The sequence below is a fragment of the Dermochelys coriacea genome, chromosome 6 (genome assembly GCF_009764565.3).
Source record: "Dermochelys coriacea isolate rDerCor1 chromosome 6, rDerCor1.pri.v4, whole genome shotgun sequence".
Lineage (NCBI taxonomy): Eukaryota > Metazoa > Chordata > Testudines > Dermochelyidae > Dermochelys > Dermochelys coriacea.
Genome location: NC_050073.1, coordinates 65,855,525 through 65,880,740, shown reverse-complemented (window position 1 = coordinate 65,880,740; position 25,216 = coordinate 65,855,525). Strand labels below are relative to the sequence as shown.

Genomic DNA, 25,216 nt, shown 5'->3' with positions numbered 1-25,216 from the left:
GACACTAGCTGGGGGCAATCCCTGTGCTTAGGAGAGTTCAGGAACTGCTGTTGTCCCTGACCCCTGAGCTGGGGTGAAGGGAGAGGGTAGCTTGTGAAGGGGGAAGGCTCCTTGCATCCTTTCCTCTCCTTGGGCAACCATGCTAGGCCACGTGAGTTAATTTCTACAAAAGCAGAAAAAGCTGGAGTTTATATTGGGAACCTCAAGTCAGGCAAAAGAGGGTCTGCGATGTCACAGAAATGAGAGACATCTTTCTCATGCAACACTAGTGCCTGGGACCATCTCTACTAGCTGGTCAGGGAAACCCATAGGATAAAAGAACATTGACAGCTTTGCAGACTCCCACAGGGAATGCTCTTGGGAACTATGGATTGTTGAGACTATGAACAACAAAACCCTTTGTGTGTAAGGTAGGAACCTCAAATAGTTGTTAGTGTTCTCACGTTTGATTAATTATGTATTAATTCTTAATACAGTTTTGTTCTACTTTTCCCTTTACTGTGACATGTGTACAGTTCTTTGATCTAAAATGCAGAGAACGGGACAAGAGGTCTACTTTTTTGTCCCATTGTCCTATCAACCTTCCTGGTCCCTCACCAAAACCCTTTCCATGACAACCCCACTAGTCTCCTAGCACTTTTCTTTGAAAATCTGATCAGCCTACAGAGGAAAGGTAGGTTGTGAGGGACAGAGATAGGAATGGGCAGTGAAGGAGTTGGTGAGGACTATGGGCTTTGGTACAGGCTTATTTTGAGCATCACCATGCCTTCAATTTATCTGAAGCTCAAAAGTTAGTCTCTCACACCAAGGGAAATATCTTTTATTGGTCCAATAAAAGATATGACCTCACTCACCTTGTCTCTCCAATATCCTGGGATCAACATGGCTCCAACAACACTGCAAACATCAATTTATCTAGAATTGAGGTTCCCAGGACTGAATGCAGTTTTCTAGGAACCTCTTCACCAGAGCAGTATAAAGACCTTCCCTTCTCTGAGATGGGATTCTTCTGCCTTTACAAACCAAAACCATGTTGCGTTCTTTTATTGCAGCCATATTGCACTGCAAGCTCATTTCTAATATGCTGTCCATGACTGACCTTAGATTTCTTTCAGCGTTGTGGCTTTCCAAGTGTCTCCTTCTCAATAAACATTTGTGACTTATTTTATTTCCCCTGTATGTCTTAGCTTGCATTTGTCCAATTCAAATAACCTTTTTAGGTCCCTTTACTTCTCTCTTCTTTCTGGTGTCTGCAGCTTCTCCCAATTTAGTATCATCTGCAAATTTAATACATGTGCTATTTCCTCCGTTCTTCTTGATAACTAAAGCATTTGTTAAATAAAATTGGATCTAACATCTGTCTCTTGTGGAATTGGGCCCCATTTACATTACAGATGCAACTGTGTCAAGGAACTGGTTAAAACATGATTGTCCCTTAACCTGGTTACAAACAAGTTTCAATTTACAATGTAGATAAAATTAAAACCTCCAAAAATGTAGCCTTCAAAACTTTCTAACTAGGCTAAAGTCCACCAAGAAGCCTTCAAGACATCAGCCTGATGGAACTTTCTCCATCCCATAATTCCAACCATACCCCATAATTTTTTCACTTTAAAAAAAAATCCCACAATCTCGTGAGGCACTTTTCGGTGTCTGACAGAAGCATGGAGCCCAAAGAACTCTGCACTATTCTCATGAACACTGCAAATACAGGATGCGTGAATATTCTGTATTTTCACACCCACAGGAAGTGCCACAATAACCAGGGACATGAGAATGTCTTCAAAGACAGTTTACTGAGGGACATAGCAGAAAAAAATTTCAAGGTTGCTGGTGGCGTTGGAGCAGCTGCAGATGGTGGAGCGCCGCTTCTGCGCCCAAGAAATGAGTAGCTGACTTGTCTCATGATCACATCATAATGCAGGTTTGGGATGACAAGCAGTGGTTGCAGAACTTTTGGATGCAAAAGGCCACATACCTGGATCTGTGTGCTTGTCTCAGCCCTCCAGCACAGGAACACCAGAATGAGAGCTACACTGACAGTGGAGAAACAAGTGGTGGTCGCACTGTGGAAACTTGTAATGCTGTCTTCTACCAGTCAGTGGGAAATCCACAGTTGGGACTGTTATCATTCAAGTGTGCAGGGCCATTGTCTCTAGCTACACAGGACTGTGACTCTCAGCTACGTGCAAGACATAGTGGATGGATCTGCAGCAATGGGGTTTCCGAACTGAGGAGGGGCAATGGACAGCATGCATATCCCTATTTTGGCACCAGCCCACCTTGCCACCACGTACATCAACAAGGAGGGCTACTTTTCTACGGTTATGCAAGCACTGGAGGATCACTGGGGACGCTTCACCGATATCAGTGTGGACTGGTCAGGGAAGGTGCATGATGTTTACATCTTTAAGAACACAGGCTTGTTCAGAAAGCTGTAAACAGGGACATTCTTTTCTGACTGGCAGATTACCATTGGTGATATTGAAATGGGAGAGTCCACCCCTTGCTCCTTTGGCTCATGACACCATACAATGGCCACCTTGACAGCATGAAGGAAAGATTCAACTGTTGGTTTAGCAGGTGCAGAATGACAATTGAATGTGCTTTTGGTAGATTGAAGGGACACTGCCAGTGTTTACTCAAAAGATTAGATCTCAGTGAGAAAAATATCACAATGGTTATAGCTAAGACCCTACCAAATCCACGGCCATGAAAAACGCATCACTGACCATGAAATGTGGTCTTTTGTGTGCGTTTACCTTATACTATACAGATTTCACGGGGGACACCAGCATTTCTCAAATTAGGGGTCCTGACCCTAGAAGGAGTTGCAAGGAGGTCACAAGGTTATTTTAGGGGGGTCACGGTGTTGCCCCCTTTACTTCTGTGTTGCCTTCAGAGCTGGGCAACTGGAGAGCAGTGGTTGTTGGCCAGGCGCCCAGCTGTGAAGGCAGCGCCCCATCGACAGCAGCACAGAAGTAAATGTGACAATACCATACCACGCCATCCTTGCTTCTGCACTGCTGCCTGCAGAGCTAGGTGGATAGAAAGTGGTGACTGCTGACTGAGGGCTCAGTTCTTCAGGCAACAACACAGAAGTAAGGGTGGCAACACCATACCATGCCATCCTTACTTCTGTGCCGCTGCTGATGGCAGCTCTGTCTTCACAGCTGGGCTCCCTACCAGCAGCCACTGCTCTCCAGCTACCCAGCTCTGAAGGCAGTGCCGCCGCCAGCAGCAGTGCAGAAGGGTAGCAGTACAGCAACCCCTCCCCCCGCCAAACTCCTTTTTGGGTAAGGATCCCTACAACACGGTGAAATTTCAGATTTAAATAGCTGAAATTTACAATTTTTAAAATCTTGACTGTGAAACTGACAAAAATGAACCGTGAATTTTGTAGGGCCCTAGTTATAGCTGCATGTTGTATCCTGCATAATATCTGGGTGGCAAAGTGGGAAAAGCTGCCACCAAGGTGGACAGCAGAGATGGAGCAGTTCTCCACTGACTTTAAACAGCCAGTCACAAGGGCCATTACAAGAGCTTAACATGTAGCTATGCAGTTGAGAGACACTTTGAAAGAGCACTTTAATAGTAAGCCACAGTAGGGTTCTGTGTTGGAGTATGCTCTGGGCCTGTAGCTTTGGGTGCTTCTCAGAACTGTTGTGTTTGCTGTCCATTTATAAATATGACTGGGAGTTTTCTGAAATTATGAACTATGTGGTGCTCTGAATACCACTATGAATTCTGCAAAATTTGTTGTGAAATAATAAAGATAATTTGATCTTCCAAAACCAGAACTTTATTGAGTGGGAGAAAACAGTGCAGAAAATCAATGTGCAAAAAAACCCACAGGCAATATTATACAAATTTTTAACATAAATTAACGGTGAAAATTTTAAACTTGAAAGGGAGGAAATATTTATGTCTATCTGAGTGCACAAATGTAGTCCGTTGTGTCTACACATACACCAACTGTGGTTCTCACAGGTCAGTGTATGCGAAGCAGTGGTTTTCCTTGCTGTCCCGCAAACATGGAGTAGCAGGGGTACTTATGTGCACTGTGTTGCCATCTGGTATGTTGATGGATCTAGAGAGTAGCGACCATGGAGTTCTCCAAAGAGCAGAGAATTGTGGATTTTTGGACCTGTAGGTCAACAAAGGTCTGTAGCATTTGGGTTTGCTGCCTCAGAAGATCCATTATGTCTGTGTGCATTTCTCTCTCCTTGTCTAGCTGGGACTCCTGGCCTTTTTCCTGTCCTCTCTGTCCTTCTCCATACTGTTGATCACATTGGCCCTTCAAGCCCTTTGTTCACAGTCCAATACAGCACTAGCTTGCAGGATTTTGCAGAACACATGCTCCCCGGTCCTCTTCTTTCTCCTCCTCATTGTGGTCAGGCACACCCCTCAAGCCCTCCATGTCAGAAGCTGCTGATAAAACAAGACAGATGTACCATTGGATTTACAGTTACAAGCGAAAGGTAAGTTTCAAAACTCTCTTCCCTTATTCCCTTAAACGCTTTTAATAAGACACACTTAGTAACACTTCAGCTTTGGAGCGCCTCTACACAGCACTGCTCTCTAGCCCCCGTCATGGTGCGTATGACCCACGAGGGGCAAGGTCGGAGAAGGATTTTCTGTTGCATGAAGCTATAAAATTTTGGTCCCTATTTCACAGGTAGGAGTATAGGGCAATGGCACTGAATATTGGCACTATTTTCCACAGGTGGGGGTGATTTTAGCTGATCTCTCTCTCCTGTGGGTCACAAAAGTACAGAGAACAATTGCTACTGGCATCCCAAAACCGCCCAGGCCCATATGCTGCTAGCCTGTTTACTGCAATGGTGCCAACTGAACTCATTGCAGAGTGGGAAAGTGTCCTCCTGCAGAGGAAGAAATAAGGAGCCATCTCTAGAAACCTACAGGAGAGGACTACAGAGATCCTACATGAAAGTTTCATTGATATTTCTCTGGAATATAAAAAGGGACATCCCCATGTACATAAACGAAGTGCTTCGCATGACTCCCTTCCCCACCTAATCCAACAGGGGAATGAAAAACAGATGCCAACTCTACCTCTGTTTGTTGTATCTCTCTCTCTTCTCATACAAATAAAGTGAGCTGTAGCTCACGAAAGCTTATGCTCAAATAAATTTGTTAGTCTCTAAGGTGCCACAAGTACTCCTTTTCTTTTTTGTGAATACAGACTAACACGGCTGCTACTCTGAAAACTGAAAAGTTGATACCTCTGCCTTGTTAGCTTGGGGATGGGCTGGGTACCATCTTTAAATTTAACCATTGCAACTCAAAATGCATGCACACACTTACCAGAGTTCAATTCCCCTTCATCAGGCTCATCCATGCTCAGGACAGGCTAGACTGTGGTGGAGTTGCAAATAGACCCTGCCTCAGAGCATGGTTGGAGTCCCCGCTCAGGTCTTCCCCCTCCCCTCCTTCTCTTCACAGTTCTTGGCAGGGATTTCCGTCTCAGGCACCTCCAAGGTATCCAGAGTTGTCCATGGGGTGCTGGTGGGGTCTCTGCCAAGCGTGACATGCAGTTAGCTGTAAAAGGAGCAGATCTACAGGGCGGCACCAAATCTACTGTTGGCCTCCCTAGCCTTGTGGTATCCCTGGTGAAGGTCTTTCACTTTCATGCAACACTGGTGCTGATCCTTGTTGTACCCCTTTTCCTGCATTCCCTGTGCAATCTGCTCATAGATATCCCTGTTTCTATGACTGATCTGTAGCTGTGCTTGCACAGCCACTTATTCCCACAGGCCCAGAAATCCAATACTTCCTATTTACGCCAGGCAGGAGTGCATCTGGTGTGTGGAATCTGCAATGGATGGTTGAGCAGTTGCACACGAAAAGGAAGAACTGCTAGATTTTCCCTAAGGTGGGCAATTGGGAAAACACATTTCAAAACCACATAGGGATTTTTAACGTGGTGTGTGGCTTCTGGTGGCCCCTGGGCAGTGGAATTTAAAATTGTTTCCTGATTGGTAAATGTCACAGGGAATGGGGCATTGTGGGACAGCTGCTGGAGGACTGTTAGGGCTGACACAGGTCATGCAGTGTCTACACTTACACTGCACCAACCTCAATAGGTTGACCATGGCTCTGTGCTGTTAAGCAGGTGGTTTTACTGTGTCTTGTGATGGGGTTGCTGGCTGGAGACAAATTTGAGTGTAGATACATCCATACTGAGTTTGACGTAAGGTAACATATGTCAACATGTGTAGTGTAGACAAGGCTATGTCCCATTTTCAAATAGCCTTACTCCCATTGAAAGTCAAGTGCATAATCAAATGAAAGTTAAGTGCGCAAATCATGTGAAAATTCCCTTATACATAGCTATTAATATATTTATGCATTCATTTATTCAAGTAGTCTTATATTGAGTTTTCTCTTGCTTGTAGGAGAACATATATTTGGTGCAACCTTTAATTAAAGCCTGACATTTCTTAAAGTGTTTCTTTATACTAAAAAGTCTTTAATTTATTGGCTGTATGATAGTATTTTTTCTTCACCTCATCCTTTGTCCTATATCCTTTACAACCAAACTATTTTTATAGCCAAAGACTGGAGGTATTTTATGAACAAACAATCCCCCCAACTTGTGATCATTCTGTTTCTTACTGGATATGTAACTATTGGTGTCAGGGGTGACCAACCTGTGGCTCTGGAGCCACATGCGGCTCTTCAGAAGTTAATATGCGACCCCGTGGCCGAAGCCAACTTTCCAATGTGGCGGGGGGGCTCACTGCTCAACCCCCCACTCTGCCACAGGCCCTGCCCCCACTCCACCCCTTCCCACCCCCTCCTGTGTGCTCTCACTCCTCCCCCTGAGCCTCCTGCATGCCACGAAACAGCTGATCGGGAGGTGCGGGGAAGGAGGGGGAGGTGCTGATCCCCTGGGCTGCCGGTGGGTGGGAGACAGTGGGAGTGGGGGCGCTGACGTATTACTGTGGTTCTTTGGAAATGTACACGGGTAAATTCTGGCTCCTTCTCAGGCTCAGGCTGGCCACCCCTGATTGGTGTAAACGATGTACTCATGTGCAATATATAAAGTGTTTAAAAAAGTGAAGAGATTCCTCAGAAATATTACACATCTGATAAAGGTACGCAAGCTATAACATAAAGCTGTCCTTCTTTTGCAAAGCCCCAGCTAGTCTGCTTTGTGGAGGTCTATCCACTGCTAAGCATCACCCGCCTCATTCCTTACTCCCTTAAAGTGGTTTTTTGCCGTTGATAGTGGAGTCCCGGATCAGGCGCCAGGTCTTCTGGAATGTTCATCCCTATGTTCCCTACAGCAGCACCTCGAATTCTGGGGCCACAACGCTACTCGGAAGTGCCACCCGGGGGCGGGGGGATGTGTCCGAGCCACCAGGAGGCTCCTCTGCCATCTCCGGCTTTGGCAGAGGCGTCATGCCCGTTCCCGGGGCGCAGAGTCTGGGCTTTCGGGGGAGCGGCGCTGGGGGAGACCCAGGGGGCTGGCGCTCCAGAGACGGGCAGTGGGGGGGGGGGCTACCATGTCGGGAGGGATCAGGCAGGGCAAGAGACTGAGCGGGGAGTGACGTGAGGCATTCAAGTACCTGGCACATGAAGACACCTGCTCAGCACGCCCAGCCCATCGGCTCAGCCCGCGGCTTCGGCTGCTCCCTGCCAGCTAGTCTCACACCGAGCCTAGTCTCGGCTGGTCTCGCCCCCCGCTCCTCACCCGGCGGGCGACTACCTAACGGGGCTAGGCCGTTATTTGGGGCCGGGAAGGAGAGAATCACGTGAGCCCTACAGGCAACCAATGAGGAACGAGTTCTGTTTGGCCCACGCGAGAACAGCGTGTTTCCCTCGCGCAGAGGAGGGGCAGGAAGGGCGTGGTCAAGAGAAGGAACGGAAACTACGTGAACTGGTCACACAGCCAATCAGGAGGGCGCTTGTGCGGCCGTCGCGAGGCCCGCTTGCTTTGCTTGTCCGCTGCGGCCTCTCTAGCCTCAGCACGCGCGCCAAACATCGCCTGTTTCCAGGCGGCTGCCTCGCGCCGGAAGGCTCAGCTCCCACGGTGTGGGGGCGGACCCACAGGCGAAGGGGGGGTGAGAGCACGTGACAGGGCTGACAGCCAATGAGGGAAGAGGCTGCGCGTGGCAGGCGAAGGCCTCAGGAGCTGCGAGCGGGGCTCGTGGGTTGCTGTGTGGCCCTGCGCCGCGTGGAGCTAGCGGCGGGAAGCAGGTAGGAGCCCGGAGCGCGCGACGGGATCCGCCGGCATTTTCGCCCCCATTTTGAAGTTTTATTCGAGGAGGTGGCGTGAGGTAGGGGTGTCACGTGAGCTGGGTGGCCCAATCACACGGGATCGCTCTCCCCTGCGCCTGCCAGCGGCGGCTCGGCCTCCCGTTCTCGGGGACGCTTTTGAGGCGAGAGCGAGGTGGGCTACTCCCCGGGCGCTGGGAGGGGGCGCGGTGAGGGAGTGGCGGTTCTCGCGCAGGCTGGGCCCCTCCTTAGCCCCCGGGAAACGGCTCCCGCGAGCACGCGAACAGCAGGCGCCGGGAGGGGCGTGAGAGCGATCACGTGACCGAGCCCTGCTGCCGGGGGCGGAAGGGAGATAGGGACAGAGTCGAGAGACAGACAGGAGCTACGCCGCCGCCGGCTGCATCCGGGCACCGGCGCGGGGAGCGCGGCCTGACCTCGCCCCGCTCCGGGAGGCGGCTGCACAAGGAGCTATCGCCCCTTCAGTGACCCTAAGCGCGCGGGGGGAGGCTGGGGGGGCTTTGCTGCGGCGAGGCTGGCCCCTCGCCAGGAGCCGCCCTGCTGCTGTCGATGTCCCCGTCGAGCAGATGGGACCCTGAGTTTACAGCCTTCTCGAGAAGCGCAGGGCGCCCTGCTCCGCACGGGCTGGGTGGCTGCGGGAGCGCGAAGCGCTGAGGCTCGTACTTCCACGGGCCTCGGGGCTGCGGATGAGAGGGGCGAGTCGAGGATCTAGGGAGCTTCGGGCTTCAACTCAGTCCCTTTGGTTTATCTCGGTCACAGTCTGAGCTATACAGATCTCCCGGGGCCTCCTGTGCTGCTGGAGCCCTAACAGGTGAAACCACAGCAGAGTGTCAATGTGCAAAGGCTCCATGGTCAACAGCGAACGCCCCACTCAGAAGTCTGCTCTGAAGATCACAGCTCTGGCATGCCCCAACTGCAAACTGAAACCACACACACGTGTGAGGAAGCGAGAACGTCTCTAGTCTCAGGCATAACAGGGCCACAGATCTCCTTTTGTACGGTGTATGTGGCATCCTGTATGTAGCTTGACTCTTCATTAAAATGGTGATTCTTGCTCTTTTCATCTGTGTTGCTGAAACACTTTTCTTCTGATATTTATTGTTGTGCTGAAACCACTCTTTCCATTCTTTTGTTGCGTGGATTTTTGTTTTACCTTGCATATTCTATTTAGTACTTTGCAGCTCTGTGTGCCACACATTCTAGTATATTCTTTGCTCCTTTATTTTCATAGGTTAGGTTATGGCAGCATAAAGTGAAAAATATGTCAATATATCTCAAAAATCTAATTTCAGGTTATGAGATTGCTTCCTTGGATGTACAGTCCTGATCATATACTGCATGAATTTTGTCTCCCTTAGGACAGGATATCATAATGCCCATTGGGGATTATTAGAAGCAATACTTATTAGCAGTGTTACCAGTATTCAGTGTATTAGCCTCTGTGGTTCATGTAAGCCCTGCGATGCCTGGGGTGGGGAGGGAGAATGGCACGGTGATCTAGGTTCTATAGTTCACAATGAGGATCCAAAGTTGATGGAGCATTATTGGACCTATGCCATGGGAAAAAATCCAACAGGGGATTTTTCTTTCAGAAGGTGATCAGTGATTGGAATTCTCAGTTTCAGAGGTACTGGCAAATTCTACCTTATTAGGGTTCTTAGAGAAGGTGGATGGGACTAGATATTAAACCACTGTGCCTTTTTTTAAGACATGTTCTGGGTTAAATTGGTAGTCAGATTGGGGTTGAAGGGTGGGGTGTTTTTTGGGGTTTTTTTTTTTTTTTTGGCTGTGTGACTTTGTTAGCAAGAATCTGGTCATGATGATGGGGGAGCTCTTCCATTTTCCAATAAATTGGAAAATTAGAGCAGGACAATCTGCTACAGTCAGATGATGTATCCCAAACAATTATATTCCTGTGGATTTTTTTAAAAACTTCAGTCCTTTCCATTTTCTTTATTTCTGTGAGTTGGGGGGGTGGCAATGGGGTGGGAGTAGGAAGGATGATGGAGGCTTGGGATAAGAAGAAAGTAGTAAGAGGGATAATAGGAGGGAATAATCTGAAAAGGAACAGAGAAGAAAAAGAGGATGTAGAAAATCGGGGTAGATACATGAAACTGACCTAAATAAAATTCTGTCCTCTAGAAAAGCGTCATTTGTTCATCACAAGAACCACTACTTCCAGAAAAGCCAACTTTGGAAATGGGAGGGCTAGAGAAGTAGGGAAAGGATTACTAATCTAATTTGAGTTAAGAATAGGACAGAAGGTAGGCGAGCATGTGCCTTATAAAAATTTTACTTTTTTTTTTTTTAATTGGTGGAATACTGTCCCACTTTGACATTCTTTTATAGTATTAATACATTTTTCCTTCTCTAACACTTTCCAGCCAATGATCTCAAAATGCATTGCAAACATTACACCTCATTATTTCAAGTTTAAGATGAGAAAACAGGCATGGAAATAAAGTAATTTGCCTAAGGTTATGTATAAGAAGTCTGTGACAGAGATGGAAATAGAATCCAGATCTCCTGTGGTGCACAAGTCAAAAGACCATCCTTCTCATTTTTCTCACCCCTTAAAAACTCAGGGCAACTCTTCCTCCAGTTAAAAAGTGGTGGCCATAGGGCTTGTCTATACTGTTTATTTAGTTGGCTCAAATTGATTGCTAGACCTTAACAACCTGGAGAGAGAATACTTTGTTCTGAATTCAAATGAGCCTCCTCCCTTGTCTCAGGTTTCAGAGTAGCAGCAGTGTTAGTCTGTATCCGCAAAAAGAACAAGAGTACGTGTGGCACCTTAGAGACTAACACATTTATTAGAGCATAAGCTTTCGTGGGCTACAGCCCACTTCATCGGATGCATAGAATGGAACAAATAGTAAGATATATATACACATACAGATAAACTGGAAGTTGCCATACAAACTGTGAGAGGCTAATTAGTTAAGTGAGCTATTCACGGGAGAAAAAAACTTATCGTGATAATCAAGATGGCCCATTTAGACAGTTGACAAGAAGGTGTGAGGATACTTAACTTTAGGGAAATAGATTCAATATGTGTAATGACCCAGCCACTCCCAGTCTCTATTCAAACCCAAGTTAATGGTATCTAGTTTGCATATTAATTCAAGCTCAGCAGTTTCTCATTGGAGTCTGTTTTTGAAGCTTTTCTGTTGCAAAATTGCCACCCTTAAATCTTTTACTGAGTGGCCAGAGAGGTTGAAGTGTTCTCCTACCGGTTTCTGAATGTTATGATTCCTGATGTCAGATTTGTGTCCATTTATTCTTTTGCATAGAGACTGTCCAGTTTGGCTAATGTACATGGCAGAGGGGCATTGCTGGCACATGATGGCATATATCACATTGGTAGATGTGCAGGTGAACGAGCCCCTGATGGCGTGGCTAATGTGATTAGGTCCTATGATGGTGTCACTTGAATAAATATGTGGACAGAGTTGGCATCGGGCTTTGTTGCAAGGATAGTTTCCTGCATTAGTGTTTTTGTTGTGTGGTTGCTGGAGAGTATTTGCTTCAGGTTGGGGGGCTGTCTGTAAGTGAGGACTGGTCTGTCTCCCAAGATTTGTGAGAGTGAGGTATCATTTTTCAGGATAGGTTGTAAATCTTTGATGATGCGCTGGAGAGGATTTAGTTGGAGGCTGAAAATGACAGCTAGTGGTGGTCTGTTATTTTCTTTGTTGGGCCTGTCCTATAGTAGGTGACTTCTGGGTACTCTTCTGGCTCTGTCAATCTGTTTTTCACTTCAGCAGGTGGGTATTGTAGTTTTAAGAATGCTTGCTAGAGATCTTGTAGGTGTTTGTCTCTGTCTGAGGGATTGGAGCAAATGCAGTTGTATCGTAGAGCTTGACTGTAGACAGTGGATTGTGTGGTGTGTCCTGGATGGAAGCTGGAGGCATGTAGGTAAGTATAGCGGTCAGTAGGTTTCCGGTATAGGGTGGTGGTTATGTGACCATCGCTTATTACCACAATAGTGTCCAGGAAATGGACCGCTTGTGTGGACTAGTCCAGGCTGAGGTTGATGGTGGGATAGAAATTGTTGAAATCATGGTGGAATTCCTCAAGGGCTTCTTTTCCATGGGTCCAGATGATGAAGATGTCATCAATGTAGCGCAAGTAGAGTAGGGGTGCTAGGGGATGAGAGCTAAGGAAGCGTTGTTCTAAGTCAGCCATAAAAATGTTAGCATACTGTGGGGCCATGCGGGTACCCATAGCAGTGCCACTGACTTGAAGGTATATATTGTCCCCAAATGTGAAATAGTTGTGGGTGAGGACAAAGTCACAAAGTTCAGCCACCAGGTTTGCCGTGACATTATCAGGGATACTGTTTCTGATGGCTTGTAGTCCATCTTTGTGTGGAATGTTGGTGTAGAGGGCTTCTACATCCATAGTGGCCAGGATGGTGTTTTCTGGAAGATCACCGATGGATTGTAGTTTCTTCAGGAAGTCAGTGGTGTCTCGAAGATAGCTGGGAGTGCTGGTAGTGTAGGGCCTGAGGAGAGAGTCCACATAGCCAGACAATCCTGCTGTCGGGGTGCCAATGCCTGAGATGATGGGGCGTCCAGGATTCCCAGGTTTATGGATCTTGGGTAACAGATAGAATACAGATAGAACCCTAGTCGGGGTTCTAGGCATGTGTCTGCACAGATCTGTTCCAGTGCTTTTTCAGGGAGTTTCTTGAGCAGATGATGTAGTTTCTTGGTAATCCTCAGTGGGATCAGAGGATAATGGCCTGTAGAATGTGGAATAGAGAGGTGCCTAGCAGCCTCTTGTTCATATTCCAACTTATTCATGATGACGACAGCACCTCCTTTGTCAGCCTTTTTGATTATGATGTCAGAGTTGTTCCTGAGGTTGTTGATGTCTGTGTCTTATTTCCTCACTTGTTTTTGTTGTCTCTTTCGCTTCTGGTTTGTTCTTTCAGTTTCATTTATGCCTTTGGGTGAGTGCCCCCTGCAGATAGTACGTTTTTGGTAATGCTTGTAGTAAGAAAGTGTAACTGATGAGAACTGCCTGATTCTTGTCTGTTTCATTTTCCTTCTGCCACAGTTGCTATGACAGGAAGCACAAACAGGACCTTCCCCTGTTTTATTTCCCTGTTCTATAACTTTCAGAATGAAGAGGGTAAGGAGTGGTTAAAAGTATAGCAGGCTTATGGTGACCCCCTGAATAGAGAGTGCACGAATGACTTTATGATAAAATTTGCTGAAAATAACATACAATGATATATCTTTTAAAAAATACAACTAAAAGAGCATTCTGTTTATCTATATACTTAAAAATAATCACCACTTTTGAGTGAAAACCAACTTCTTACCATTTTTTCCACTTGTTTGTGCACACTGGTTTGTTGTAAACCCTAATCCTGCATTGCCCAGGTAGATACCTGCTCAGTTCTTCAGCCAGTACTGCAGTGTGGATTGCCTAGTAAGACTCCAGTCCATGCTCTTCTCTTTGTGTTAACGGCTTCGTTTCTGTATAAAGAAAGACGATTTATACTTTGGTGATTTCCTGCTCTAATTTCTATACAATAATCCCTTACTTATGCCAGTTTCTGATATGATTCACCAGATAACGATGATAGGGCAAGATGTGCCCTAAATTACGCCTCTACAACCCTGTCAAAGTCCATATGGCTTTGTGAGCATAACCAAAGGATGAATTTAGATCAGTTTATGTTTCAAATATAATTTCTCCAAACATTAGTGAATAGAATGTGTTATTTACTCCTTCAGATAACACAAGAACCATGGGTCACCCAATGAAATTAATAGGCAGCACATTTAAAACAAACAAAAATAAGTACTGCTTTACACAACGCATAGTCAACTTTTGGAACTCATTGTCAGGGGATGCTGTGAAGGCCAAAACTATGAGTTCATAGAGGATACGTCCATCAACAGCTATTAGCCAAGATGGTCAGGGATGCAACCCCATGCTCTGTGTCCTTAGCCTGTGTTTGCCAAAAACTTCAGTGGATGACCAGATGGATCACTCGATGATTGCATTCATTCCCTTTTAAACACCTGGCATTAACCACTGTTGAAAGACAGGATACTGGGCTAGATGGACCATTGGTCTGACCCAGTATGCCATTCTTATGTTAAAATATCTGGGTTCCAGAGATGACCAAAAAAAAAAAAGAGTACTTGTGGCACACCTTAGAGACTAACACATTTATTTGGGCATAAGCTTTCGTGAGCTACATCTCACTTCATCAGATGCATCCGATGAAGTGAGCTATAGCTCGCGAAAGTTTATGCTCAAATAAATTTGTTAGTCTCTAAGATGTGCCACAAGTACTCCTTTTCTTTTTGCGAATACAGACTAACACGGCTGCTACTCTGAAACCTGTCAGAGGTGACAAACTTACTTGTAATACGTTTGTTACAGGTTCTCCAAAGTGGCAAAAGATTAATGTAGCTATTTGGGTTACATAATTTTTTTAGTGCTTATATAGGATGGAACACTGTTAGTTCTGGTCTGCATTAAAGAGATCAATATACTGTAATATACCTCAAATCCACTTGGAATTCACACAGGAGTGTTTCATTTGATTATCAGGAATTTAATAATTGATTGAAGTTACCAAACAACTTGAAGAGGTAAATCTTCAACTGACTGAAATTCAAGCGATTGCCATTGTGGAGGCATCACACTGATACAATCAGTGCAGTCATTTGAATCTCCTTAGTTAAAGGTCTCTCTTCTGCTTCAGTACCACCCGGGGCGGTGAGTTATATACACTCTTGGTGTCCAGCAATATTCAGGACCCAGGGGCCTGGCTCCACCAATGTTTGGGGCCGGGTCTCTCCCCTGGCCCCGTCTATTGCCCCCGCTCACCTCCCCCGGAGCCTGCAGCTCATGCTGACTCTGCTCTGCATGCTCCCCACATCAACTGCTGGTTCAGGGTCCTAGTGCCCCCCTTCTCACTAATGGCAGGGCAGGCTGCCCTTACCCTGCCCTTCTGCCCTAGTCCTGAGCCTTTCCAACGCCCCAAACCCCTCAACCCCAGCCCCAAACAGAGCCCTCATCTCTCCCTTACCCTAATCCTCTGTTCCAGCCCTGAGCCCTCCCACACCCCAAAACCCTCAGCTCCAGCCAAAGCCCTCATCCCCCTGCACCTTAATCCTCTTCCCCAGCCGAGACCCCTCCCACACCCCAAACCTCTCATCCACAGCCCGCACCCCCTCCCCCTTCCCACACACCCCCTCCTGCCCCCAAACTCCCTCCCAGAGCCTGCACCTTTCACCCCCTCCTGTACCCCCTACTCAGCCCAGAGCCTGCACTCCTCACCCCCTCCTGCACTCCCACCTCTTGCCCCAGCCCAGAGCCTACACCCAAACTCCGTCCCAGAGCCTGCACCCCTCATCCCCTCCTGCACCCCTACCCCAGCCTGGAGCCTGCACCCAGCATCCAAACTCCATCCCAGAGCCTGCACCCCAGACCCCCTCCCGCACCCAAACTCCCTCCTAGAGCCTGCACCCCTGCCCCAGCCTGAATCCCACACCCAGCAACCAGACCCTCTCCCAGAGCCTGCACCCCTCCTGCATCCTAATCCCCAGCCCAGGTCCTGCAGCCCAGACCTCCTCCCCCCACCCAAACTCCCTCCCAGAGCCTTAGGCAGGTGGGGGGCGGAGTTTGGGGGGTGGATTCTGGGCACCACCAAAATTCCTACAAACCTGCCACCTCTGGTGCCACCATTCCCCTTTCAGTAGTATCATCAAGTATCTCCCTCCTCAGAAATGCCCTTGTAGCATATGTCAGCTGAAGAACTGTACAGCACAAGCAAGTACTGCAGTGTGGATTGCCAAGTAAGACTCCATTCCATGCTCTTGTCTTTGTGTTAAAGGCTTCCTTTCTATATAAAGAAAGATGTTTTTTCCTTCAATTCTAACTTTTGAGGTCATGCTTCATAATAGGTCATGTACTACATTAGCTCTTGTTTTGTTTAATACAAAATTATGTAGTGTTTTGTTTAATTAAATTTCAATTACCATCCTAATGCAGCTTGACACAAATCATGAGTACAAAATTAATTAGCAAATAAGCAATATATCATTTGCCATTTTTAATATATTAATGCACAGTTAATAAGAATCTGAAAATATTAAAGCTATATAATTGTTTAAATAAATGTATGTAGTTAGTGTACCCTCCTAGGTAGCAAAAAGTTGTACCCAATCTAGTGTAAAGGCTCTATTTAGTTGTAAATCAACATGTTTAAATGGTTATATTAACCAATGAGAAGGCACCTTTCTTTAGCAGATAACTGAAGTACAAATGGAAAAGTTGATCAAAATCCATGATTTAGATCACCTTGATGTAAATCGGGGGTCTCAAACACACTTTTTCTGCGGCCTGCCAGCTCCCCGCAGCACCCCCCCCCCGGCGTTTACCTAGAGTGGCTCCGGCCCAGCACACACCGGGGGCAGGGCAGGCTCCCTGCCTGCCTTGCCCCCATGCTGCTTCAGGAAGTGGGCGGGACCTGGGGGAGGAGGGGCACAGTGTGGCCCTAGCCATGCCTCCAGGTACCTCCCCCGAAGATCCCATTGGCCATGGTTCGGGGAAGGGGTTGGAATGGGGGGAGGGAAGAGGTGGGGCAGGGGCGGGGCCTCATGGAAGGAGTGGAGTGGGGGTGGGGCAGTGATGTGGCCCTTGGGCCAATGCACTAGTCCTCATGTGGCCCTTGTGGTCATTTGAGTTTGAGACCCCTGATGTAAATCAATCCATCCTGATTGAAAGGTGGTCTAATTTCACTGTAGCATCTCCAACAACTCTGTATTCATTTTAAAGTTTATTCTGTAAATTTCCAAAATAGTAGTATCCTGTAATCCGGGGATGGCCAACCTGAGCCTGAGAAGGAGCCAGAATTCACAAGTGAACGTTGTCAAAGAGCCACAGTACTATGTCAGCAGCCCCCCATCCACTACCCCCTCCAGCTCCCAGCACCTCCCACCCACCGGCAGCCCCGCCAGTCAGCACTTCCCCCCTCCCCATGCCTCCTGCCTGCTGCAATCAGCTGTTTCACAGTGGGCTCTGGTGGGGAGGTGAGGAGGAGCGAGGGCATGGCAGGCTCGGAGGAAGAGGCCTTGGGGGAAGGGATGGAGTGGTGGCAGGACCTGGGGCAGAGAAGGGGGTTGAGCAGTGAGCAGCACACTGGAAAGTCAGCATCTGTAGCTCCAGTCTCAGAGTCAGCGCATATGCAAAGAGCCACACATTAACCTCTGAACAGCTGCACGTGGCTCCGGAGCCACAGATTGGTCGCCCCTGCTGCAATCAGTTATAACAGTTGGGTCGTCTTCTACAGTAAGGCCTTGTCTGTTTGCGGGAAATAGACCAGCATCACTATTCCGCTAAGGTATTCTGAAATACCTCTCCCATGTGGATTCTGTAATAAAGTCACTTATTTCTGGTATAATTATTCTGCTTTGTAAGTGGAGTAATGATTCTGGAATAAAGTCACTTTTTATTTTTGGAAAAATGTCCACATGGGGAGTTGTTCTGCTGTAGATATTCCAGAATAGCTATCCTAGTCAGCTTCCCCATGTAGACAAGCTCTAACACTATACCAAGGGGATGGTTCTTTCTCTTTCTATTCAGTGCCAGGAAGCACAATAGTGCCACAAAACATTTCTTTGAAAGGAGGCAGTCTAGTAGTGCTGGAAGCAAACTGAATCTGATTAGAATAGCATGACCCAATACTTCCTCTAGGCTAGCAAACTTGGTTGCCATAATTCATCACTGGAGGTAGCAATGATGGAAGCTTTAGTACAGAGGAAGGTTAGATGACAGTGGTAAAAACCCCTTAGACATGTCTGGGCTAGTGCTCCCAATGTAGGTACCACCAGTGGAGTTACACCAACAAAGTCCTAAGACTAAAAAATTTGCCGGTGTAGATACGGCCTTAGATTTATGCTGTGGCATACAGAATAAGAGCTGTGTTGTACAATTTCTTAGGGTAGTAGACATATTTAAAGAGGAAAGAAGGGGGAAAACTACAGGAGGATAGGAGCAGAGGTGAGATGACGAAGAGTGAAACAGCCAAGAAATAGAAATGAGATATGAGGATCAAAGGGGATGTATTGATTTAAATCATTCATTTAAATCATGAATCTTGATCAACTTTTCCATTTGTACTTCAGTTATCTGCTAAAGAAAGGGGTCTTCTCATTGGTTAATATAGCCATTCAAGTCATGTTGATTTACAGCTAAGTAGAGCCTTTATACTAGATTGGGTACATCTTTTTGCTGCCTAGGAGGGTACACTATAACTACATACATTTATTTAAGCAATTGTATAGCTTCAGAGAAAATGGAAGAATAAACACAAGGAAGAAAACAAAGAGGAAAATGAGTGAAAAAAACAAAAGAATCAAAACAAAGAGGAGGCATACAGGACTCTTAACCCAGTGATAGGTTTTAAACTTGTATATGGTTTAAATAAATGTCTTGTACATTAAGGCTACTGGAATACTTGCTTGACTTTCCTGTTTTTCATCCTACTTCCACTTGATATTTGGAAAACAACCGCTGATTCATTTCACTGCTTACTAGATGAAAATGGTCTTCTGTGCAGAGAAGTTCTAGTAACTTCTAAGAATATTATTTGAAGCTTTTCCAAAGACCATGGCACCACACCCATGCTAAATAAATAACAGCAGCCTCTTGTGATTTGCGTGATTCTTGTAATGTTAGAAACAAAAAAAGGAAAAAAAACCCAGCGTGTCTTTCTGGTGAAGATATGTTAGTAATATAGTATTTTAGTAATAGAACCAGTATTTCACGTGGATTTTTGCAATGACATTGGGTATTTAAACAGTTTTTGTACGGTGGTGATAGATTTAATCTTTAATCTGCTGTCTCCTAGTATTTTACTTTCAAGTCTTAGTTCACTGTTCCTGCCTTTTTGATCTAAAAGGACAAAGGGGAAATATTTTGTCTGCTCTGGAGAGAATAACTATCCAGGTTTTTAAATCTGATGCATATGTGTCTATTGTGCCTGAAAAAATGGATTGGTTTGTGCAGTTTCCTTATTCTGTGATGCTCTTGGAATCTAAACTATGAGAGATTATCCCAAATGCATATGAATAAGCTTCTGTTACCTAGAAACAATCATGGGAGGGCTGGCCTTCCCTAATGTTATATTCGGCCTGCCAACTCTCAGTATTTGAAAATTGGATTTGAGTGGCAAAAGGAAAATAATGCTAACAGAACTGAAATAGATGCTTTGATAACATTGCATTGAATAGATGACCAATCATAACAAGTAAATGTCTAGGTTGCTGCTGCTTTGGTAGCTTGACATTGAACTATCAGTTAGGTTCCCTCAACTTTCTTTTTTTGGCACCCTATAATAAATAACCCTGTTTCTCCCCGGCTGTGAGCATAGTGTTTTTAAGGTTAAATGACCAGGCTGACACTTTTTTTTTTTAAGGGCTGTTTAAGTTTTGCAGATATAATATATCAAGGTGTATTTTATTAACTCTGGTTTTTAATGCTAAGAATTTTTTTTTCAGCCATTAAACAGGTTTTCACCTATTAGAATTCTCCTTTGCTGGCTTTATGCTTAAAGGCACTTGGCTTTTTCTTTAACACAAAATTTGATGTTGGTTTCTTCTAGATGCCCAAGCACTTCCACCCTTGAGGGGGCCAATTTTTAGATAATACAAGGAATTGACTGGAATTTTAATGCCTACAGTGTGTAATGTGCAATTGTGTGTCATGCAAATACAAATTAAAATACAAAAGTAGACAGTGTGAGAAGCAATATTTGCCATCAGATTAATAGTTAATTCCTAATGACTTTTAATTTAAAACATGGTTTACAGGCTCTTGGTTAGAAAAGAATGCTCTGGGGCATGCACCAAGGGCTATGCTGGCCCCTCACCCCTCTTTAAATATACTTTTTAAGAGAAGTGATCCCTAGAAGAAATATGTTGTTGGAGAGCCGTACAAAACCGCCTAACACAAATTTGTTTTGACCTGTAGAGGAGCAGTGTTTCAATACATACAGAAGAGAGGGAGGGATAGCTGAGTGGTTTGAGCATTGGCCTGCGAAACCCAGCGTTGTGAGTTCAATCCTTGAGGGGGCCATTTAGGGATTGGGGTGAGAAGTGGGGCTTGGTCCTGCTTTGAGCAGGGCCTTGGACTAGATCACCTGAGCTCCCTTCCAACCCTGATATTCCATGATCCTATGACCTTGCAGTGCTTGAGAGTTGTCTGTTGCACGTTTGCCTGACTTGACAGTAGTTCTGTGGCGAGTAAATGCTCAGGAGGCAAGTGGGGCGCCCAGCGGGCTGAGCTCTGCAAGGGGGTCAGCCGGAGGTAGATTTAGACCCTGTGTATGGGGAGGGGCGGCCCCTCGCTGGCGGAGCGCGCCCAGGGAATGGGGGCCGACCTGCGGCCGCTCTCTGGTGGGGGGAGCGGCGAGTTCCGGAGCCTCGAGTGGCGCGATGATTCCAGCAGCAGGGGCGGCGGTGGGGACGGGAGCCGGCCGGGGCTTCGATGGCAGCGTCTCCCCGGGGGCGGCGCAGCGCGTGCAGGGACCCTACGACGGCTTCTCTTCGAGAATCTTCCCCTTTCCTCGCCTGTGGGCGGGGTAGGCCCGGGCCCAATGTCTGGGGGACCGACCCCGGCATGTGACGGATGGGCAGCCAGGCGGGAGGGAGGGGGAATGCGAGCCACCAGTGCGCCTGCGCGGAGTGCAGCGTCGTGACGTCATGCGGGTGCGCACGCACGTTCCCCCCAGCTGGTGGACACACGGTCCGTGTGAAGAGAAGGGTGGGGGGGGAGCCCTCTCTCTCTCCGGCGCACGGTAACTGCGGGGAACGGGAGGGGGTGGGGGTGCCAGGAGCGGGACCGCCGGGCCCCGCCTTCGAGGTGGTGCACGAGGGTTCTCATGCGCCTCCTGCTGGCCGCGCCAGCTGCGAAAATTAACACCAGGCGCAGCCACGAGGCTGCAGGGCCCGTGCGCAGGCCGCTGCCCGAGACCCCGGTGACAGCGCGAAGCGCCGGCCGGCCCTGTGCTGTGGCGGGCACGTGGCGCGGCTCCTGGCTCTGTGTCCTCTTCGGTGCAGGCCGGGGGAGGCGGGGGCTGCAAGACGCGAAGCGCCTTCGAGTGACTGGGAGTGGGCCTGGCTCCAGCTGCCTGCTCGCCCCACTGCTGCGGCCTCAGCTGCAGCGCGATGCGCCTCCCATCCTGCGGCCTCCCCCTGCCCGGTGGGCAGGGCCTCCAGGCCCAGCCGATGACGGGGTCAAGCGGCGGCGCTTGTAGGGGTCGGCGCGGGGTGTCTGCCGGGCCCCGCTTGTGCGCTGGGCTTGAGTGAGGCGGAGCTTGCGGATCTTCCCCGTCCCGAAAACCCGGGCTAGGGCCGCTGCTCCTTCGCTGGCCGCGGCGACACCTGGTAGAAGCCGATGAGCGCCCGCCCGCCGGGAAACCCAGCCTCGCCGCCCCGAGGCCTCCCGGCAGGCAATCTCCGCCGCAGAAAGCAGCGTCTGCTCAACCAGCTCCCGGCCGAGAAGCCACCTGCTCCCGCTGAGCTCCGTGCGGGGCCGGCCCCTGCTGCGCCAGTTCTGCCAACCGGGGGCTCGCAGAGCGAGGTGCTGCCGAGTGTGCCGGGCTGCAGCGCGGCGCCGCCCGACGCAGCCACCCTGCGGCAGCCAGGAGCAAATGTTCCTTCTGACTTCAACAGCAGCGCTCTGCGCACATCTCTTGCTGTCATTGGGCTCATCTCTCTGGCTCTCATTGGCAGCTGGAGATAAATACTCAGCTCCTGCCATTACAGGGCCTGTGACGTCCAGCTCGTTGCCAGTCTCCCACTGTCATTTGCTTTTGTGGACACCAAGAGAGATTTGTGATTGAGCATGCAGATAAAATGCATAGCATTGTTATGAATGTGTTCTGTGAACGTGCATGGGAGAAGTGTCCTAAAACAGTGGCATGGATTGAACACATGTACAAGGTCATATATAGGGAATTCTGGGTCTTAGCACCTGTTGTCTGTTTGTAGATTAGTAAACTCTTTATTTGACATGTGATTTTCAAATATGTGGCCTTAACATTTAGCACTTCTCTAGTATCTTCTGTATAAGAATCTTAATCCACTTTACAATGGTCCCTATTCTTTTTTGTGTGTTCACGGGCGTCAGCCTTCACAGATCTTATTGCAGAATCAGGGCAACATTTTCACAACACAACTGCGCAAAACTTGAAAAGCAATTTATGTTTTGTATTATTCAAGCCCCCAGAAGGATCTGGAAAATTTTTAATGCATGGAAAAACCCTTACGCTATCCATTCTTCATCTCCACGTGCCTTCGAAAAACAAACATAAAACCACAAGAACTTGAAACTTAAGTATCTGAAAACATACCCAGGATGAAAATGTATCCTCAAACTTAAATGTAACTTTGTTACTACTGCATTTATAAATAAAACAAATTCCTTTTATGAAAGGAGAATATGAACAATTTGGGGTTGACTTTTTTTTCTGGCTCTGCTTCTTCACATGATTGGCATGGGCATGCTGATTATCCATGAAAAGTCTGGGGACCTTGCAGTTTGGGAAATACACTATACATGAAATCTGCTGTTTTCATTTTAGTAGATTGTATAGCAGAAATGGAAATTATAGTCCAGTAGTTCAGCAATTTAGCTTTTGTGTATATAATAATCTAAAAATGTGTGGGTGGAGAGGGGGAGATTGCTTGCTAAATCAGAAGCTGAGAATAGTTTTGAATATTTTCTGATAAATATGAATAACACATGTTGTTGGAAGTAGTACACTTAGTTCTCTTTTTTAGTTTGTTGGAACTTATTTTCTTGTAGTTCGTTAATCCCTTTTTGAAACACAGGTACAGCCATCCCAATTAATGAGAAATTTCCTATTATATTGCATATGGCGAGTCTTGCTCCCCCTTGTACAAGTTCATCAGTCTTCAAAAACAGTGGAATTGATGCCAATTTCATGCACCTACTCTGGATTGAGGTCTGCTGCTGGTTATTCTTGCAGGAAGACTGCATCCCTGCATTCATTGGAGCGGGATTTGTTGAAGAGTCAGGACACACTGAGTTGCTTTATATTATAAAGTTCCACTAGCAGAAGCACCAAGAGTTGATCTGTTGTATGGAAAGATATAACTTAATTACTTTTCTGACCTTTGTCACCCTTGAAATCAGATCACAAACAACAGTTATCAGTGTTAAAGAAACTGCTCTTAAATATCTAATTTATATAAAGTATGTTTGGATTTGAGGCAAGTGTCTGGCAGAGACATCACTTTCCCCAAGGGAACTAGTGCTAGTGACCTCAACTCCACTCCCTTGTTCTGGTTCCTTCAGATTATGCATGTACATAATGGAATGAATTTTGAGTTAGTATTGTATTTTACCATACTACATTTCTTATATATTTAATGTAAGGGTGAACAACCCTGATATTTAGTGTGGACTATGATAGTTGCAAATATATGTTCTCCAGAATATGAAAAGCAGATGAGCTGAATTAAAAGTAAAGGAATGACACCATACCAAGATGAAGTTCAGTTTTTGTTTTGTAATAAGTTTAAAAAACTCGATTGGTGTCTACAAAGTGATGATAGGGTGAAATTGACCACACAATTTGACAAGCTCGCTTGTGGATTTTCAATTTAAAAAAAAAATGTTTTTCAAAGTGATAAGACATTTGCATAGTAGGTGAGTAGAAAGGTAAAACCTTGAATATGCAGATAGGGTCTCTTGCGTTCCCTATGTATGTATAACTGTGGGAGTAATTACGGCAGGACAGTGGCTCCTTATTTTCGTTATTTGCATAATTGTCTCATAATCTTGCAGTGACACTATTATAGGCAGAACTGATAGCACTGCCTTATAGTTGAGGTTGCCTGATACTTGCCACCATAAGACCTCTGTTTTTAGTGGCTTATAACTTTGCCACTCTTTAATAGTTTTGGCTGAAAATTTCCATGCTGGTTGCCTGCTTTGGCTGAATTTTTGTGGAAGGTTTCATCAGAAGTGGTTCTGTCATTTCCAAGAATGAGACTGGGGAAGATGTTGGGGTTTTGCCTAGGTTTTCCAAAAAAAAAAAAAAAAAAAAAAAACTTTTGTTGAGAAGACCTAGCATGCACCTCTCTGCTTTGGAGCAGAGACGTGAGGTTTGGCCATGGGCTTGCCTTTGTTGAGAGATGTGCCTCTTGCTGTTTTTGTGTAGAAAAATATCCAAATTTTTATAAAGTTATAAAGCAAAGTTATAACCCTCCCCAATCTCAGCTTGCATATACTTAATAGCAACATGTTAGAGTTTGGCAGCTAAGTTCTCTGAAGATTCTGTTTACACTAGGTGTACTCCTGGCTGCTGTGGACTTCTGTGGCAATGGGCTCTAAGTGAGAGCAGGTAGACTCTCTCTTGTTCTCTCAGTATCCTTTTTGCTGGCACTTAGGCTTTCATCTTGAATTGAAAAGAAGAGGAGAGAGCATCTGAACCAACAGGGCAGAGGGAGTAGATTGAGCTGGGAGTTAGTGAAGAGGGGAGAATGAGATCAGACAAGGAGCTGAGGGGAGGCAGGCAAAAGGACAGAGCAAGAAGGGGTCAAGCATGGATGATCAGGGAAGAAGGGTCTGTCACCACTAGGCCAAACTCTCCCTCAGAACCTAGAATGAAACCCAAGATCCCTGACATTCACCATTCCTCTGTCGTCTTCAGATATCTGTATGCAATGCACTGGCAAAGTGCGTCTCATCCCCCTTTAGTGGCTGTTCTACCCAGAGGATGTTAACCTACTGTTGTTATCTGTTCACCACCACTAGTGGCAGAGGTCTGTGTGGTGAATCTAAATGTTTCCAACTGGCTGCTAATCCATGTGTGGGAGTCAGTATGATTCCACATAACGATATTTGGGTTTTTTTTTCTTAGTTTGCTTTTTTTTAAATCTTAGTTTTTTGT

The 25,216-nt window shown here is 46.6% G+C and overlaps 1 protein-coding gene and 1 long non-coding RNA gene across 17 annotated transcripts in view; one reads left to right on the top strand and one right to left on the bottom strand.

Annotated features, from left to right (window-relative positions):
• Window positions 1-3,786: 3,786 nt before the first annotated feature.
• On the bottom strand, window positions 3,787-7,895 carry LOC119857417. Of its 2 annotated transcripts, XR_005293571.2 has the most exons (3): window positions 7,596-7,895; window positions 5,329-5,538; window positions 3,787-4,431 (listed from the first exon to the last, which is right to left on the bottom strand). It is a non-coding gene; the product is annotated as an uncharacterized LOC119857417 (long non-coding RNA). The 2 variants fall into 2 exon arrangements; XR_006282367.1 differs by lacking the exon at window positions 5,329-5,538 and having other exon boundaries at window positions 3,787-4,428.
• A 4-nt stretch (window positions 7,896-7,899) lies between these two features.
• The window catches only part of MGA (MAX dimerization protein MGA), a 94,247-nt gene continuing 76,930 nt past the window's right edge, over window positions 7,900-25,216 (top strand). For 11 of the 15 annotated variants that reach the window (XR_006282366.1, XM_038405108.2, XM_043517630.1 and 8 more), the window contains exon 1: window positions 7,900-8,226. The gene's annotated coding sequence lies outside the window, so the exon portion shown is untranslated. Of the gene's footprint in view, window positions 8,227-8,261; window positions 8,420-20,920; window positions 21,092-25,216 lie in introns of those variants that run through there. The other 4 variants (XM_043517629.1, XM_043517627.1, XM_038405100.2 and 1 more) reach the window with 2 other exon arrangements.